Here is a 20,696-nt window from a genome sequence, read left to right on the forward strand (position 1 = left end):
CAATATATTCTTCTACTGGAAGAAGTAAACAGATTTTGCTAAAATATAAGAAAGGTTCCACTCTGTCTTACATGAGAGATCAATAACGGGACAATGATATTTGTTTAATCAAATATGTTTTACTTTCCTGCGGGGTTCATGCAAGGAGAGGAGCACATCACAAAGTTTTAGACGCCAATGAAAACTGCAACTTTAACAAAATTTTTGTGGGTTTCCATGCTGTACTATAATTAAAACTCTACAAATGCTGAGGTTTAAATCAGAGTTGACTGATCATGTTTAATTTAAATGTCTTAATAGACATATATTTTGAAAGGAACATGGGTATATAAACTAATCCAGTTTTTCTTTACACAAAGAAGTCAAAATCTTTGAGACTTGCTCTAAAAAAAAAAAAAAAAACAACAACAAAAAAAAAACATATAAGCACACGCACAGATTAATTCAGGCAACTAACAATTCCACTGAAGTCAGTGACATGAATTACTTATTTGTAGTTCTGTTTTTATTGAAAAGGTTGATGTATCAAGAGCTTAATCTTGAAGATTTTTTTTATTTATTTCACCAGAAGAAACACATTTTGATGGAAAATGAATATTTCCCTATCCCTCTATTCTTATGTGACACAACAACAATCATCCTTCTCCTTTTGCATTTGGCATAGTATATTCAAAGATCCCAGGCTATGTGGGAATTAATTCCATCTAGAGTGAAGCAGGATATTACTTTCACCACTGGGGATAATGAAATGGCTGGGTGTATTTAAATCATAGTAAATTAGGTCAATTTTTAACATTAATTTTTGATTTCATCTAATTTTGGATCCATCTAAGCAGATTTTGCTTCTTTGTTTGCTCCCTAGAATAAAACAGTATGCAGGCTTTAACAAGGATTTTTTTTTTTTTTTTTTGAAGGCATACAATGAACATCAAGAAGTTAAAGAAGTTTTAGGGATAATTAGAAGACAGGAATAATCACAAAGTGTTTTGAATTGTGATTTTTTTTTTTTTCCCATCTCCTCTCTTTTACCAAGTCAGCATTTTTGAGAAGGAAAAAAAAAAAAGTGAAATTGCTTTAGTTTTATGGCTCTTGCCTAAGGTGGTTCATCTCCTAGGACACAGTGAATGAAAAATGGAATGTGCTTTGTGAAGCTGTTGGTTTGTAAAGATTCTTTTAGTGCTTGATACTGAATCTAGTTTTCCATCACCCTTAGATTCAACCATTCCTCTTAAAAGATATCAGTTCACCAGATGGCCAGAGCTGCTACTGAAAAAGGTAATCATTAGGTCTTTACATGGAACATACTATTTATGAAACCTCATTAAGCTGAGCTGCGATACACTGTTTCAATATCAACTTCATTCTATGGCTGATTTTCAAATTCCTGACCAAACAAGATTTTAAATGGACTTCTGGCATATTTTTTTGATAATCACTAACAAACAGCAACAGGAACGAGTCTCATCTACATTGTGATTAGGCCTATTAAATTTTGCCTCATGCCTCTGTTTGGACTGGACTCTGCTGAAAGGTCATGGGGCTTCAATCATGTGGAAATGTACCACAACTGAAGCACAGGCAGAAAAATAGGTAAAACATTGTTATTAAATATATAGAAGCCGGAAAGTATGAAAACCAATTTGCTTTTATAAGAGCTAAGCCATATCTTTGGCTCCAGGCCTCACAAATAACAAGGTAATAAATATTTATTAAAAGGGAACTTCCTACATCTGTGCTGCTCAGCTGGGCTCATTTCCTGTACTTCCAGGCAACTGCTGCTCTTAGCTTCTTCATGAAGACATCTTAGAAATATCCATTTAAAAACACAGTGAAAAATCTACCTATTAAAATTTCTGTGTTTACAATGATTTCACAGCTGTTCCTAAACATGGAAGAGGAAATAACTGCAGTTAATTTCTGTTATTTATCAGCAAATGTTGACTATATTAATGAGATTAGTTAGTCATTTAAAGGTTAAACATTAATTGGATGCTATCTTACTTTAATGTATGTTAATGAATATTTTATATTATACATTAATATACATATAATTTTCTGCATGCTTTCTTGATGCTTCTGTTTAAAGTAATATTAACAGCTCAGTGGCACACATTTCAGGCAATAGTTCACAAATTAACTTCCATATAATCTACTATTAATGTCTTTTAATCAAGTGTTTTTGCATGGAGTCCGTTTTGACACTGTCAGGGCACAAATCACAGAGTAGCAAGTGCTTTTACATTGAAAGAATTCCAGAGCTTTAATCCACAATTTACTAAATCTTATTAACTCAAGCAACATATGGCACTCATTACTCCAGGTCTTCCATTGTATTTTTATTGTTATTATAATTTGAAAAATAGCTTAACTACCTTTTTTGATGAACATATACAATATTATAGAGAATGTTAGCTGTTCTCAGAATATCAGCACATTCTTCCCTAGTGTACCCCAAAGCAAGGACAGCTGATTAATGTCTTTCACATTCAGTGTAGCAGTATGACAGAAGTGCCTCCAGTACTTGTCCTGGCAGTCACAACCTGATATTGTATGTCTTTGTTCCACACCTTGACCTTTCTAGTACCCAGTCATACTTAGAGAGAAGCCCCCCATTTGTAGTGGTTATGAAGGAAGTGACAAATGTAATCTTTGGATAGTAAATGAAAACTATTTAAGGTAATTGGAAGACTGTTATTTCCTATTGGCCTTTCATATCCAGATGGAAGAGTTCTTAATTTTCCCGATTTCAAAATCCTTTAAACTCCAAACTGAGTGCAGTAGGTGAAAAACTAGCATACTGTTTCATCGTGAAGCTGTTCTGTCATACACATTTTTCATTGCACTCTTTTCATTGTCTCTTTAAAACAATTGCAGCTACAGATGCTGGTATACACAAGCCTATGCCTTTCCAAAATTACTTGAGTAATGTTGCCTATTTGATTTGGAATCTCTTTTCTATTTATTTTAATGGCAACTGAGCATCAACTAAAGGTATTTTGAAAACAATACTTTAAAAAAAATTAACATCCATGTGCGTAACAAAAACTACCAAAAATAAAATCCAGTGCATCTGGAGCCTTTGTTTGGATTTTTGCATCACAGGTGATAACAATGAGGATATTCATGATGGTAATGATTTTCCAAAGAGAGGAGTACCAAATGTGATGTGTGAAGTCAAGTGGAAGTCCTGATAAGGACCTCCAGCTGCCGGGTTCTCCCCTGCTCAGATGTATAATGCTTGGGATTTATTTGTAGGCTTTACTGAGTCTTTTTGCAGATTCAAGAGAGTCTAGTGCTGAGACTTGTGATGAGCTGAGCATATGATTTATTGGCAAATATACCTGCACTGTGCCTTTGGCAGCTGGAAGATGACAGTCTTTCTCCTTCCATTGGTACTGGCTAGACAGCTGAAGATGTCAGCTGAAGACAATATTTTTGGAATTTGTCTTATTATTCGGTGTTTAATATGATGCCTATCTGAACTAAAATAGTCCTCTTGGCTGAAATTACACACCAGTGTTTGTTTTAAACTCTTCTGGAGGTGCTTGGAATAAAATGTTTTTCTTCAGTGCAGATCCACATAAGTGTAATGTTTTATGGATGAGCTATCTGAGCAAGAACTACAGCAAGGCCTGATCCAGTTGCAAGGCAGAAATGTTACATCTACAGGTGTGAATTTGGTATATAATGTGGTTCTGGCCAGTGAGTATGTTGCCCCAGGCACTGGTAGGAGGTAGTGGTCTTTAATCCTCTGATTTTAGGTAAATCCTTGCCTGGACAAGGGTGTTTACGCTGCATTCACACTTGGATTTCACAGTCACCTTTTTTTTCTTACATTAAAAATGTCATCAATATTAAATTCTGCTTTAATTAACATTTCAATATGAAGCTAAATTTTAACTTTAACATAAATGTTTTTTTCTAGTAATAAATTGCACATCTTTCTGCCTCATCTGAAAGTATATTTCAACTTTTTCAACTGCATGTTTTAATGATTATGATAAAATATTTCTGATTTATTAGAAAACTTGTGAAGCTGACAATGTTAAATTGCATATATAAGTAATTTATTTCCAGTAAGGCCACTTCTCTTTTGAGATGTTAATTAACTTTTCCACCTAAATAAAATCTTTTTGGAAATTTATTCAAAAGATTTGAGGTATAATGAACTCTTCCTGAATTCAAAACAAGATCCAAAAGATTAATCATAGGATGCCTCAGGGCACTGAGTTTTAAGTTTGCAGTGGGAGTGTTTTGTAGAAAAGCCAGGAAATCCACTGCATGTATTAATGTTCTCAAATGTCAGGTTCACTGAGAAGCTGTAGGTTTTTGGATGTTTCTAACTCAAACTGGTAGATTGGGTTCTAAAAAAAAAAAAAAAATATGTAAGTTTTATTCTGGTAACAGAATTTTCCCTCAAAATGGAAACCCATGCTTTTTGATCCATGTTGATCCTTAAACTAATGCTACAGTAGAATTCCTTTTGATTAGTTCAGGCCGAATTAATAAGCAAGCAAAAAAAAAAAAAACAAAAAAAAACAGGGAGAGTAATGAGTCCTGTGATTTTTGTGGCTGTGAAAATAGCAAAACACTAAGACTAGAAACAGACACTTAGAAAAACTGTAATGCACAAAATGAAAAATGAAATCCGATGACTAAATCAGAGGAAAAAAAAAAAAAAACACAAAGTGATGTTATTTTATGTTTTCTAGAATTTCTAATTGCTTTGCTGTTTTGCTTTATGTAATGTTTATTACAGCTATTTCATTTGGGATTAAAAGCAATATCACAACATGTTATCAAACTGTAAAGCTCTTGGCATTCAATTTTAATACAGTAACATCAGGATAAAATCACCAGCATAGATTTTGCCAAGAAGAGAAGACTAAGCACAGTTCCCAGGAAAAAAAGAGATAAGGTATAGCTGTGGGCAAGAGGACTTGAGGGACTTAACAGGGCATTCACATTATTTCTGTTTCTGCTGCTTCCCGCCTGGTATTTTCCTCTTTGTTCTTAATAATGTTTTCCTTTTAGTTAATTGCTTTCTGTGATGAATATAAATTCAATCACCTTTTAACAGAGCCTTGCTGATCCAAAGTGAGATATGTCTGTAAAAGAGCATAAACCATGCACTGCTAAGTAAAAGCTGAATACATGTAGGCTAAGGTTACCTGAGAGACATATCATACCCTGATTAAACCATATAGTTTTCAGGCGTTCCTGCCCTGATGCTTCCTAAATTGGTTTTGCTCATGAACAGACCCCTTTTCAAAAGGTAGACACAGAGAAGAATGATAGAGAATGAACAGATATTTCCATAGACTGGAAATTTGTGCCAATTTTAAAAATAAAAATACTGTATTTTCCTTCAGATTATATCAAATACCAGAAAAATAGTTGATTTGTCAGCTAAGGGGCACACTAGCTGTTCCAGTTACATTAGCAAATATACCTCGACTCTGCCTGTGTAATCAAGGCCATACGGTCCTTAAGATGGTTGCAATGGAGTTAAGCATTGTTATTAAGAATGGTTGAATCTGTATGGATTATACCCACTAGCAGGAATATCACAAAATTCAAAGAAACCAAATCCAGCCTGGGACCGATACACTATTGAATGCACTCCCTCACACCCCTTCCTAGCTGAAGTTACTGGACACATGCTGCTGTAGTCACCATGTTAAACTACTTTATCTGTTTTAGCAGTTTTCTAAAAATGTCAGGTAATGAGACAGTGACAAGATTCAAAACAGCCCCAGAGCTGAAGGCATCTGAGAGCTGTTTTAGACAGCAGTGTTAGAAACATAATTACAAGAGAGACTAATGAAGGGTACCTCCTCAATTTCCCTGTGGCCCTTGCTAAGAAATTAACTGAAGTTTGTAGCAAATAAGCATGACTGAACTGTTAGAAGTGTAGGGAAAGGAAAGATTAAAATGTTATCCTCTAAACAATAAATATATAATTAACTGATTTTTTCTTGCTATTATAGTGTCTTTTAAAAAGAGAAATTTAATTGCATAAGACCCAACAGTTAGAAATGGTACTGGAAAGAGTCAGTCGAGAATTTGTTTTGGAGGAGCAACTTCAAAATTGTGGAACATGTGGGGAAGTAGGTATCCTTGATATTTCAAGAGTAGTAATGCTGAAGTTGTTTCTTGAGCCACCATCTATCAGAAGAAAAAGGTGAGATGTCTTTATGGATAGGTAGGTGTTGCAATATAGCACCTCTCAAAAAAAAATAAATAAAAAAATCGTTGTCTTTAGGCTTTGCATGAGATTTCAGCAGAACAGGTCCTCATAGATTTTGGGATGAATTTCATGTAAAAACTTGCCTCTGATTTCTGGAAGTCACAGGAAAAGAGAACTGTCAAGCCAAATGTAGCAGGTGGAATGGCAGTAATTTACTTTGCACAGCTGGGAGAGCAACAGCAATACAAGATACAAAACACCACCAAAAATGGCCTGCTTGTATAGGGACTGAAGAACAGGCTAAGAGCAAAGAAGATAATAGAAAAGTTCTGCCCATAAAGAATAAAAGAAGTATGTTTATTAACGATAATAATAGATTTTGATTTTTTGGAGAGTGAACAGATGACCCCAATTAATTATTTCAGCTTGCCACAGCTGTTTGGGATGATATCAAAGCACTTAACGTCAGGGTGCAAACAGCTTCTGTCTTAATCAGGTTTTCTCTGCTATGCTGTTGACTAAAAAGAGCAGGACATGAGCCAAAGTCAAGGAGTAGAGGCTTTACAGTTGTTAGCTAGCAAATCTTTTCTATATGTGTTTTGGTGGACTTAGCATTATTATCTGTAAGTTCTAAGTAGATTTTTTTTTGCACAATAAAATGTTCATGTTGGCTTGACGTTGCAAGATTCTCTTTGGGTTTAATCATTTTTTTGTATTTAATCACTGAAAAAAAAAATCAGAAGTTTGAAATGCAATCATTTTCCTACAGACAAAAGTTGAACCACTGAGACAAACAGTTTACATCCTGAGTAATATTAATTTTTTTTGTTCTTATAGGTAACTGATCGCCTATATCATGTTATTCTTTCTGATGTCTAACTAGATAACTGAAACCTTTTAAGTTATAAACAAGAAAATCGAAAGCAGTAAGTAGCTAATCTTTCTCTCTGCTTCTAAAACTTAAATTTGCAGAATACATGTCTTTATAACAATGTTAATACTCTATTTGTCTTCTATTAAAAATTGCAAAGAAGCATGCAGATTTTTGAGCAGAAGAATAACTGTAAGTCTTGTGGACAGTTTTTAGTTCCTACAGCCTTGATTGCCCTCAATCTCTTTCATTGTATTTGGAAAATAAGTTGATTTAGCAAAACAATGATTGTCAGCACTCAGGTTACCTTTATTTCCGTAAGAAAAAATGAATAAATCAGTGATTTGTGGAACCTTTCCAAATATGCCTATAGGGCCCTCTTTAAAAGAGCATGAATCTTTGGCAAACAACACGTTGTTGCATTAATTAATGCTACAGACACTTATTCCACAAGATCACAGACAATAAATATCCTAGTAGTAGCAGTTATATTTTTAACAAATTGTGTCCCTATTTATTTTATGGGCTGATGGAAGTCCCCAGACTTCAACTATTAAAGCCATTTTCCTCTTACATGCTTTACTTATTTTAATAGTCTTAGAATAAACGTAAAAGCTGTGCAGGAAACAGGTACAACGCTCTTACAATGACATTGCTACAACTAAGTCTCTCTTCTTTTTCCTCATGGAAAAATATTTCTTTTTCTGAAACCCTACAGGTTTCTCTATCTACTGTCCTGTTCCTGTTTTGTAATATTTTTTCTGTCCTCAGAAATGAGTTTATGGATATTAACTCTCCCACATTTATCACAAGTTGCAGATGAAAAGCCCTTAAAGACACTTGGGAATGTACATGAAGGTTACTTAGTACACAGTGATAGATGATCCTCCATAGATTCCATAGCTCACCTATTTTACCAATTTTACATTGTGACAAGCCTGCCCATTTAAAAAAGCTATTAATAATTTAACTTGCTCCATTACAGACAATATCTCTCTGAGGGATATGTCAGCTAGGAAAAATGATACACTTACGAACTTTCTGAAACAATCAAATTGATCAATTCTTGAGCTAGCTTTTCCTGTGAAGCTAATTCTGAGGTAATTTCTTTTCCCTCATTAAGTCTGCTGTCTGAAAGTAAGAGTAAGCAGAACTACATGAGGAAAACAGAGTCAGCTGCATTTTTCAGATGGAGCCCAGACTCTCCATAGAATCCAATGGAATCCATGTTGAGTGAGATGAATATGTGTTTGTGTTTACTTACAGAAAAACATGGAATTGGTTTAATACCTAGGGAGTTCTTAGCATTGATTATCACGTTCTTCCAATGCTCCACAAAATGAAGTCTTTTATAATCAGAAGAACATGATAACCAGTGAAATTACCATTGTATTGATTTTAATTGTTCAGCTACAGAAGGATGTTAATCTGTGATAAGAAAAGAGAAATTATAGCATTTCTATTGAGAAAAGGCCATTACACTAGGCATCAGCTTAGAGCCTGTAGCTAAAGTTTAGCCAGTGCTCCTTAACTATGTCATTAAGAATTTGTAAGTTAAAACTAAACATCTTATAGTCTACTAAGGAGCAAAGGCAGATGAAAGAAATTGCAGCAATATACACATATGAAAATAGTGAGTCTGCAATTAGAAACATCACCTCTGGAATGATTTCCAAATCTCATCACAAAGGATGTTCTTTTGGACAAGAAGGAAGGGCACAGACACAGAAATGGAAATCACTGAACAAGTCTGGGCACTAGAGAAAGATTATCTAGATTATCTAGGCATAGTTTGAAAGGAAGGAAATCTTCTCAAGGCAGCAGCTGCTATGATGTTCTGCGTGGATATATCCAAATTACATTCTGCCAGTCCCTGGCTGTCAGTGCAACCTTTCAGGAAGGACTATTGTCTGCCATTTTTAGGGAACATGTTTAAACTTACTTTAATGCATTTATTTGTAATTCCAAAACAAAACCAACCAACCAACCAAAAAAAAAAAAAAAACAACAAGCCAAGCAACAACCAAATAAATAAAAATCCACATTCATTCCTGACCAGGTCTAAGGATGGAAAATAGGTATGATTTAAAGCTATTTTTTGCAACTTGCTAGCTTGTCTGAATACATCAGAAATCATGACAGCACCTTGATTTCCACTGAAGAACTTCTGTTCTACTGACATAACCCTGAATAAGCCATTGGGGAAGTAATAGTCCTTAAACTGACAGCATTTATCCGTATACTGATTGCTTGAGTGCACAGCCTCTGCTGCAGCTCATTCACAATGCCCTTGGTGGTCTGCATGTGGAAAAGCCGTAATGTGCTTCAGGAGGTACTCTATAAGCAACAAACTCCTTATTGCAGGACAGAAACTTCAAATATTACAACATTTATGGACTCTTAAGGAAGTTTGCTTCTAGATCACTTTTCTCAGGTAAGTGTGTTTCTGTAGGGAAGCATAATCATCCTTCTTTCATCAAAGATGAATCCTCAGACTCCTGAATGTGTACTGGGAGATGGGAGATGAGATTGCTCACCCACTGCCATGACACCTCAATCTCAAGCTCTCTACAGCACAAGAACAAACAGCACTTATGAGCCCTCTGAAGTATGATATTCAGATTTTTGCAAAATGAAGCAAGTAACATGAGGTATTTCTGTCACAGATTTTTTAGTCTTGATTTGAATTCAAGCAAGGACTCGGGATAATGTCCTTGAATTTACAAGCTATTTCTTTGGTTCTTCTTGCTAGCCTAACAAAATCCTGTAGAATGGAAGCTGAAAGTTGAAATATCATTCAGTCCGTATGCCTAATTTTTATACTGAAGATTTGTGTGTGAGGTTAACTATATAATTATCCTGCTAAAGGATATTGCTGGGTTTCTGAATTAAGGCTGATGGCATAGATGAATAAGTAAAGGTCATCTTTCAATGCATTATTTCTTTTGATGATGGTCAATTTAATACACAAATACTTTGTATTTGGCATGAAATCTCTTTCATGAAAATCACATCCTACTGCCCATCTTTATAAATATTAATTCACAGAATGCATTTACTTCATGTAGCACCCGACAGCCTCTGTGGCAGAACTGACAAGTTAGTCAGTAAGAGAAAAAAAAAAAAAAAAAAAAGGCTGAAAAGTTTACTCCAAGGTATCAAAGTGCATTAAAATGCATTTTTATATATAGATTCCTACTGAGTTGCAGAGGATAAGGATCAAGTTGAAGATGCTGGGAGAGATGAGGATGGAATGGTCAGCAGTACATTCAGATCTTTAAAATCACATTATAGGTGGGAATTCTTCAGAAAAGACTGAAAATAAAACTGTGTACAAACCAAATGAAACTAAAAACCAGACCACACACAAACAAAGACACACACGGGCTATATACATTACCCTTTGTATATGTAGACCTGAAAATGCCTATGTTGGGAAGGGGCAGAGGTTTGTTTTCCTCTACGCACAAATATGATATACATGTATCACTGTTTGTCCGTTGGAGTCCAACATAAACTCGAGTTCCAGCCATTCAGTTAGTCCAAGTTGCAAACTAACCGGAGTAATTCAAATTAGCAATTTGTATTGAGAAACTCCCGGTATAACTCTAAAGAAGGTAACATACTGTATATCACAGAGACAGCAGAATCTCTGAATTGGCTGCCAGTTCTTGGGTGCTTTGCTTTTATATACTATGAACATCAAACATGCAGATTTGATTTCAGTGATTGGGGACCTGCCCACTCTGCTTAGTCACTAAAAAGTCCCAGATTCATGCAACTTCTCAGAAGAATCTGTGACTTAGAAGAAAAAGGCTATAAAACATTCATCTTGATTTAGGGAGATCTATATCACTGTACTAGTCTGTGTTACAAGAAAATCTTTACAGAACTAGATCATTAATTTTAACACAAGAGAAAACATATCAGAAAGTGCAGAGGTATTTCAAAATGGGAACGGGAAAATGTCAGGACAATTTTCAGAGGTCACATATTTCAAAGACCTGGCTAAACTTTAAACAATGCTGGGATATGTTGCTGCCTTTGTTAAAACGTAATAACGAATTCCCGTATGAAGACATCAAAAGGGTTTTAATTTACCTTTTGAAATATATATATATATTTTTGGTGCTATATGTTTTATTATGTGGCAATACAGAAAGCAATGGCCAAATTTCTTGCAGGCTGTTTTTCATTTGGTTTCAATAAGAAAATACTTGTCCTGGTTTGGATGTTGTTCTATATATATACTTATATATATATATATATATATACAGGCATCAAGTCTAATCCAATATATATATATATATATATTTACTGTCTGATAAATTGGCAAGGATTACAACAGAATAAATCTACATTCTAAACATGTATAAATTTACTTACATAATAACATTGGCTTTGAAATTATATTAATCTGAATAAAATTCTAGTTACTTTAATTGGATTAAATTATATGGGGTTCTATTCTCATGTGCTATGGCAGCTCTGCATACAGAATACCGAATATTCTTCTGCAATTTAGCCAATCAACTTTGGCTGTTGCATTCATTTTTCATTTCAATATTATTGTAAGGCAGCTTTTATTTCTCAGCACCAAAGTGAGGTATGTATATTTAAGCTTTTACTCATAATGCTTATTCTACATTAGCTGTTATTATAGAGATAACTGCCTAGATTTGAAGAGCACTGAATTCTGAATTCTAGTAACTTAAAATAATTTCAGATTTATGGGGCCAAAACAGTGTAGTGACATTACTGAGGACTAAGTTAAGTTTGGTAAATGAATTTGTATAATTTCATTCAAGCAACAGAAAAGTGGACCAGCCTAGAACACCATGGAGTTGAATACATTTTTCCGTTTTTTTTTTTTTTTTTTTTTAATTCACCATTACACCACAGAATATAAGTTAAAAATTCATCATTTTATAATATAGATATACTCAAGAGAAGACAAAACAGAAACGAGGTTAGCTGTCACTAAAAGTGGGGAGGAAGGGAATCATTTTGTGTTTACATTAACTAGACTACAAAGAAAAGTTCATTTTAATTTTTTCTTTGGTAGTAGAAAATTGATATTTCAAAGCTGCTTTCATAGTACAGAAATCTTAAGCATTATGGAGCAACTAACATATTTTACTTTGTCTATACCAAAGTTAAAGCTGGAAGGTAAATATATTACTTTAAACCTTATTTTTACTTTTTTCACTATATTTCGGGAAATTATTTTGGTCCTTACTTCCGTTTATTTTGATCACCATAAAGGGAATCTACACAATCATTGTGCAAACAAAATCACCAAAATCAATCAAACGCTACTCATTTTCATAATATTTCCTAACTGTAATATAGATAAATAAAAATTGAAATGCTTTCTGAATTGGAATATACAGCTGTATGATTTACGGCTTGCTCAAATGTGAGGTGATTACAGGGCAGACTATTTTACCGCTTTTTAAATGAAAGATGTAATGATTGTGTTAAAATCTTTCATTCTTTAGAAATTATTTAATTGAAATCTTCTGTGGATATGAAATTGTTTTTTATTATGCGCAATACTTCAAAGCTTTACTGTTAGGGATAAAGGACTCTTTGAGAATATTAGGATGCGTTTTCATAACTGGCCTCACCATCTCAAGGGGTTATCTGACTTCTTCACCTCCTCCAGCTGCAAGTTCCCTCCTCCTTCTTTAAGCAAGCATTAGTATTCAAGCAGTTTTGCAGTGAATCATTGGACTGAAAATGTAACCTCCAAAAATTAATGGTTTTGTTTGAGTAGTGAATTTACACAGTGACTGAATTTACCCTGTGGGCCACGTAATATTAGCAATAAATTAAGGCCAATTACGTGGAACCAGGATCAAGAGGAAGGATGGGGCGGTGCCTTTTGATAACAGAGCAGCCTTAGATTGGCTTTTCATTGCCTTCTGAGACAGTTTTGGCACAGTCTTTGCATGCTGATTGCTTGAGAAATGTTGACTTGTGGTTCACATATATGTGGTGGACATATTATCTGGTCTTCTTTGGACCTAAGTATGTGAAAGCAATTTAGAATTTCTAGACTTTTCAAAGGGTATGAATCCGTAAAGCCTGTATCTTCAGGCATCTAGTCTAATCCAAGTACCACTGAAATCTCATTTTTTCGGAAGTCTCGTCTATCAGACATGGAGCAGGAAAATCTCTGCTGGAGCTCTCATAAGATTCTTCACTTTAAAACAGACAATATGAAAAGCCTCTGTTAACTCTGATTTTTTAAAAAATCCTTAAAAAAATGTTTATATTTCTATTTCTGATGGAAACATAACTATTCTTTTCCTGTTTTTAGATTACCGCACTCCAGAAACACCTGTTGTATCTGGAAACAGCCTCTGTTAAGTGCTAACCTGAAGTATCTGAGAAGTTTCACACCCAAAAGCAAAAACACCCTCTGCCATCACAGTCCTCAACCAGGCTGCTGCTCTAAGGTCATTCATATGCACTAGGATATTTGTGTATGGAATAATTTGCTTGTGGTCTGTTTTCCACCTTTTAGGCAACTGCAGTTACATGACAAAATGTAGGACACGTTTTTGAAAAGAGAGGTTATAATGTCATTTGAAGATCAGTCTGATAAAAATATGTATATATAGTATATATGGAACTTCTTCCCTTTTCTGCTGCTCAGGCACACTTTCTAAATTGATATTTTTTATCTGCTGGTAAAATATATATATAAAAAATAAAAAATAAAACAAACAAACAAAAAAAAAAACATAATTTAGTCTCTTACCAAAATTTCTTTTCTGGGATCTTTGCCAAAAGTTTAAGTCCAGAGCCATGGTAGTTTCTGAGAGGATTATTTCTCCATGAAGAGCCACAAAGACTGCATTGAGAAGCTGTCACATAGTCATGCTTCTAGTTCTGTATATGACAAATCCAAAAGCTGTCACTGTCAGCAAACGTACTATCGCTCAACCTTATCACTTCCTGACATCCTATGGATCCATCTTTCTAACTTCCTTTTATCTTCTTACTGTCCCCTGGTACCCATCACTACAATAGAATTTATTGCACACCATAAAAGAATTCAGTCAGACTGTCATGGTTCTGTGGCTAATCTTCAATTTCTTTTTACCTTTCAAATTTAAATGATCCAGTTGTAATGTTTTTCAAATCTTCTCTGTCTAAAACTTTAGGGATGTTGAAAACCCATCTCTGGTCCACCAGTAAAAGTAATGCCTCCTGCTGTATTGCATTCTGTGGAGCTAAGTATATTAAAAAAAAATGATTTGGATTTGGATCCAAAAGCATTTGGATTTTCAAAAATAGTATTTAGTTGATTGTAATGCAGATTATATGAGTATAATTTTGCATGCAAAGAGCAATGAGTCAAGTTACAAAAGAAGTTTGAAAATGTTGAGACTTGCCTCAACATATATTATTTATTCTGTAGATATTAATACTTGTCTTCAATAATTCATGGCCCGTGTTCATTTTTGTAGGATTCCAATGTTTTCTGAAACCATCTCACTCCCTGGCACGGGAAGGATGAATGGAACAGCAGCTCACATTACAGATTTTCACAGCATTGCAGACCTGAGCTGCTAGCAGGGAAGCCAATGTATGAGAGAGAAACTGAGGAGTGTGTGTTTTAGGAAGAAACCATCTGGATCTCTTAGACAGCTCAGTATGTAATTCTGTTAATACTATAGAGTCTTTTAATGCCACTTTCTGTAATAATGTATCAGAGCTAAGAGATTGTGGTTAGTTATGGGTGTGCTATAGCTATTTTTCTTCAGAGCTCTATCCTTAATGGCATTTTTACACAATATTTTCTTGTCTTTTGCAAGCTAAGCTGTTTTTGTTCTGTGCACACAGCCTGTCAGGGCAGGGTGCGGGTGGCTGTAGCGCAGTGGGTGCTGAAACTGGGTGAGGGGGCTGCAACACAGCCTCAGCATCCAGCAGCTCCCATGGGCAGGGCTGGCTGTACTGCTGTGGGTGCTCATCCAGAGAGAAGGGGCAGCCCTGCCATGTGCCCCAAAACACTGGGAAAAGGGACGATGTGTTCAGGGCCCTCTCACATTTCACCAGAAAATTTTCTCCTTTATTGAAAGATAAATGTTGAGCAGTGGGATTCAGGAATTAATATTTCAGTATCAAGATTTCTTTTTCTCTTGCTCTCATATAATATTTCTGTCCCTATGCACCCACTGCACCATACTGGACCAAAACACTCTAGGACAGAGTCTGAATCTCCTGTTTGTAACCATGAATGCCTGCCATGTGAATATTAAAAAAAAAAAAAAAAAAAAAAAAAATAATTAAAAAAAAAAAATCCAAGCTGCTACATTTAAAAATTCATTATTTTTAAACCAACGGCATCTTTTTTGAGTAGCTGTGAGAGAGGTGCTAAATTTTAATGTTATTCTTGTGAAAGATAGATATGGTTAATTTTACCCATTCATGTTTTGTATTGTCAGTTGCTGTGTTGGCTCATTTTACCCATTTACTTTGGTTCTGTCAGGACTAAGGGAAAACTTCTATTCCAGAAAAGCAGAATTGAAGGGAATTAGGTAACTTTTGTAGGCTTTGCCAAGTTGGAATGAAGAGCTTTTCAAGGACCATCAGCATATGAATAGGATTATCTTGGATGCACTGGTAGAAGATGAGTGACCAGACATATTTTTAGCCTTTGGCAGCCAAGGAGGATGGAACCTCTGAAAACAGAATGACTGCAACCCAGAATGAAAGAAAGAACATGTCAGGAAACTGGGCAAACATTGTGAATGTTACAGAGGGGAAGCTGAAACTTTTAGAGAAGGGGACAAGGAGATAGGCAGCGTCAAAAATGTTTTTACCTCTTGTTTTTCTTCTGATTTAAGAATCCTAAGATAATGTTTTCCAAATGAGTAATAAATGCCAGGTTGTTTGCAAAAGTCTGTCTGGTGCCACAGCAAATCTTTGTTGTATCGATTTTGAAAGGAGTTACTAAATAGAAGCCTATGTTCGTTTGAAGCAAGCTGCAGGTCCTGGTGAGAAACACATGCTGTGAACTTGGCAACCAGTTCTGAGAAGCAGTGGTTGCCCAAGATCTAAAACTCCAATGGTGCCCCTGCCAGAGGAGAGATTGGCTGACGTCAAAAAGTGCAATCTTCAAAAAGATTTAGCCATCATTTAAAATCCTATTTCCTTTTACAGTGATTTTAAACACTACATTGACCTATAACTTGGGACCTAACCTTTGTACACTGGCTGGCATCTGCTGGCATCTGCTGAAATCTGTGCTACAGCCAAAGTCTTTAGGCTTGACTGAGTTCTTTCTCAAGAGGTTGGAAATCAGCTTGAAATACCTCTTTAAAATGCAAGGTCACTCCTAGAGTCAAGTTCATGAGACTAGGTAGTTTATAATATCTTGTACATGTAAATAGATGATTAGAGTTTAAAGATCTTATGGCTTAGATGACTTCATTGAATAAATCCCATGAATATTTTAAAATATATTTCACAGTGGATGCATTTTTAAAAATTACTAACAAATATTGTCAAACTAGCTTTAATGAAAACAAAGGTAAAACCACAGAAAATGAAAAAATTATAAAGCCTTTTAGCCCTCATGAGAAATATTTTAATTAGCTTATTTTAACCTGCGTATATTTTTACATTCATAAATAGCATCATACTCAGGCATATCATCCATAAAGCAATTTATCCCATCACAAATCTGTACCAAAAATGAACAGTATGACTTCCTCTCTTAAGATGCTGCTCCGTCTGCATTGACTATAAAGGAAGTTTAAATGTCTGCCTTAAATTACACAACATATGAGATGACAAATTGAGGTGATATGAATACCATGATGAATTCAGATTTTTGGTAAACATTCTGAGGCAGGTTTTTTTATGATCCCAATTTCTATGAAAGTCAACAGGATTTAAATGAAAAATGGTTTTCAGATCTGCCCTTTTTATACCTGAAATCAATATAATCAACCCTTCCCCATTTCTTCTCTGACTTACCTACATAGATGTGAACTTCCTGGACCAAGACTGTTCCTTGTTATCCCTATGAATAACACATAAGACAACAACACTGATTTAATTTTATTCTCTAGGAGCTGTTTGTAATAGTATTGATGAATAGTACTAATAATAGAACATATTATATATTTTTGTGTTGTTTTTAATGGCTTATTTCCTGCAGCCACAGTACAGAAGTGCAAAAGCCTGAATAAAGACTTAACACTGATTTTACTGTGGGCTTGTGTAGCATGGAAATGAATAGGTATGTACAAAGCTTGTTCTATAAAGTTTCAAAATATGCTAGGGTAAGAGTTCTTCACCACAGAATTTCCTGGGCAATTCATCTAGTAAAATAGCATAAAAAGAACTAATTTTCTGTTATATCTTAGCTGAATTTTCCAAGAATATCACTAAAATGAGTGTTGGTTAGTGCAGAGGGGACAAAAAAATATATTTTAGCAATAGCTAAAACATTTTAGGTGGGTCGCTTTATTTACTGGTGCATTTTCGAGCATGTTAAAGGCTAGAAACAGGAGGGAGAAAATGCCTAACATAGCTTTTACCCTTTCTTCTCCCTGAGTCCCAGGAGCATGAAATGAAAGCATTTTTAATGTATTTTATTAAAATATATATTATTATTATTTGAAAAATTAAAGGTATTTTTAATAGTAAAAGCATCTTAAGAACTGAACACTCATGGCCAAGATCTGAAGGGTCTTGGCAAGGAATTAAGTTATAAATATATGCAAGAAGCTTTACTCTAAAAACACTAACAGCCCTGAGACAAAATGCACATGATAAATATTGAAACTGTGCTTACTAAAATCTGTAGCTTCTAATATGGCAAGAAAAATGTATAGACTTGTAGCCAGACTAGGTATAAGGCAGCAGAGTAATATGGCTTTTTTTGTCCTACTTTTTGTAGTAGTGACTTAGATTTTATATTTCATTATCCATTAAGCATAAAGTACCAGAGGTAGATTTCATAAAAAGAAGTAATAATGATGTATTTGTCATCTGTAGATCTGTAATTGAAAAGTCCTGGGTGTTGCCTGCATCTTCCATGTGTACTTTCATTACAGAGCAAGTAAAAGATGCTATTTCCAATTTCTAAATTCTATGCAACCTGGTTTCAAACATTGTATTGGACTGCCGAGGGAAGTGTTTAAGAGATTTGTGGACGTGGTGCTAAGGGAAATGGGTTAACGATAGGACTTGGTAGGTCAGGTTGGTGGTTGGTCTTGATGGTCTTTGAAGCTCTTTTCCAACCTAAATAATACTATGATTCTATGAATTTGAATTAGAACTCATTAGATTTATAATTTATAATTGCTGCATATTTCCTTCTGATGAAGGTCTTTATATATCGTAGAACAAAGTTTTGTGGGATTTTTTGGGGATTTCTAGGTGACCAAAAATCTCAGCTCTGTTCAGTGGGAGCCTGCTTCTTAATGATGTGATTTGTCTCTTGAGAACTCACATCCTCCAGAAGGTTCCTAACCAGTTTGGACTAGGATGATGTCATTAAGAGATCACAGAAGTTGACAAGAAATGAGATGTCATCTCAGAGCACAGTTGCTGAATTTTATTTGGATGAAAATAAGCTGGAATATCCACCTTATCTGGAACTGAACTGAAAACTCAGCTAATGTTCTCCTATCCCTCATAGGTATCAAGTTCTAGTGATCAGCCTACATACAGTCTGGAGCAATCCCCCAAACACACAACAGGCATGAAGAACTCAGCACGAACTGTTTCACTGTGCAACTTCACTGCTGTGCCGTGCTGTTAACATGTATGCATATGCAACACAGCCTAGTAAGGACTAGAATATTGCCCTGTTTTCCAGACTTTCCCTTGTGCATTCCTTGTGAAAAAGCCTCCAGTAGATCAGCTACAGGATAAACACAGATGTTGCAGTAAGATTTTGCTCTGCTGGGATCCCCTTTGTTTACCACATAACTTGTTTTTCTTTTGCAGAGGCTCCACTGATATTATCACAGCTGATAGCACAGTACCTTATCCCTAAGATTCTCCAATTCTGCCCAATCCTGAAATGAATAGTTTGAGAGTTTCTGAGATTCTTTTTTTTTGCTCAATAAATGTTATAGGAAATGAGATATAAAATCATATCAGTATCTTATCAAATTCCCACCCTCTTTTCATTTTCAAAGTGATCCCTACATTTAGCTGTGCAGTCTTGCTGAGATAAAATGTGGGTTGTGCAACTCCTTCTCTCTGTGGGACATTATTCTATTGCTTTGATGATAGCTTTCAGAGTTTCTATCACTACTCCGTGTCTCAAAATATATTTGTTGCAGGGGCAGCCTCCCATCTGGTGTGCTCTTGACAGGTAAAGTCAACTTACTACAGAAGCAAAGGTATGGGGATGATGAAAAAGGAAAGGAAAGCATAATGTTTAACTGTAATGTTCCTTTCACAGGATGTGAAGTCGTTTGCTGCACAAGCAGCAAAACTGTCTTTGTTCTCTGCATGGATGCCAAGATGTGTCATCTTGGGAAGAAGTAGGTAGTTCATAAGGAAGTCACTGTTTCAGTAAAGCTGGTCAGACACCATGTTTCTGTGGAAAATAATTTATGTTTATTTTCTGAAAAGCAAAATGTTTCCATTGTTGGACCTTGCAGGAAAAATAAAAAAATATATCTCCCAAAAATGAGATCCTTTCAGTGAAGAAATTAATTTAATCTAAAACCTGTATTTTCCCATTTTGATGGAGGCTTTTCAACTGTTGTTGTTTCAACTACTCTTTGAAACAAAGAGGAATTTAAAAACAAAACGCTAATGTTTACTGCAATGATATTTTAAAGATCTAGAAATGGCAACTTGTGACACAAGCTCCGAGACTGCTTAATATATATAAATACCCTGGAAATACAGGGTTATGTTTGTTTATGCTGCACAGTTCATACCCCTAGGTGGAGAAGGTCACCCAGAACTCAGTATCACCTTGGAGTTTCTCAGATCCCATTAAATGTAATTGACTTGCCCGAAGACTTGTGGGTTACTGGGAAGAGAACGAGATCTTTGGGATTAATGGGAGAGAACAAAGAAACCATAATCATGGCTTTTAGTCATAACTATTGATAACACTGAAGGTCATTGTTACCGTAATCCTAATGGTTGCAATAAAAATACAAGCTTTTGAGAGCAGTAGGTATTGCAGTTTTTCCTATGGCAGCCAGTGTGTCAAAAGTTATTTTACTAGCAATATGTCACAGTAAATATATTTAGAATCATGCAGTACATGAAATAATAGATAACTTTCCCATATGGTATGGCAAGATTTAATTCATTCTATAATTTGAGCTATTATTTTTATAATAAGTATATATGTAAAGTCCTATACATATAAGATACGCTCTACAATATCAAGTATGTTACTAAATACTTATGCAATTCTTCTGATAATTAAAAGTACATCTTACAAGGCTAAGAACTCCAAAGGCTGTGGTTAGGAACTGGTAGCTTCATCTCATTTCAGACTGTGATGGCTTTGTGTGCCTTTGAAATTGCTAAGCTCTTCAAAGAAAAAAAAAAAAAAAAAGAAGGGCTTTAAATATTTTTCCTTCTCTTTCAGCATGGAGCTATGTTTCAAAATGAACTCAATTTTGAGTA

The 20,696-nt window shown here is 35.0% G+C and overlaps 1 long non-coding RNA gene across 9 annotated transcripts in view; it reads left to right on the top strand.

Annotated features, from left to right (window-relative positions):
* Positions 1 to 19,723, top strand: part of LOC137859668 (uncharacterized) — a 124,871-nt gene extending 105,148 nt beyond the window's left edge. For 6 of the 9 annotated variants that reach the window (XR_011098446.1, XR_011098445.1, XR_011098447.1 and 3 more), the window contains 4 exons: positions 1,214 to 1,275; positions 7,028 to 7,116; positions 13,387 to 13,525; positions 14,543 to 15,979. This is a non-coding gene — a long non-coding RNA (uncharacterized lncRNA). Of the gene's footprint in view, positions 1 to 1,213; positions 1,276 to 7,027; positions 7,117 to 13,386; positions 13,526 to 14,542; positions 15,980 to 19,381; positions 19,414 to 19,503 lie in introns of those variants that run through there. The other 3 variants (XR_011098452.1, XR_011098453.1, XR_011098451.1) reach the window with 2 other exon arrangements.
* Positions 19,724 to 20,696: the final 973 nt, after the last annotated feature.

Source organism: Anas acuta, chromosome 7 (genome assembly GCF_963932015.1).
Source record: "Anas acuta chromosome 7, bAnaAcu1.1, whole genome shotgun sequence".
NCBI classification, from domain to species: domain Eukaryota; kingdom Metazoa; phylum Chordata; class Aves; order Anseriformes; family Anatidae; genus Anas; species Anas acuta.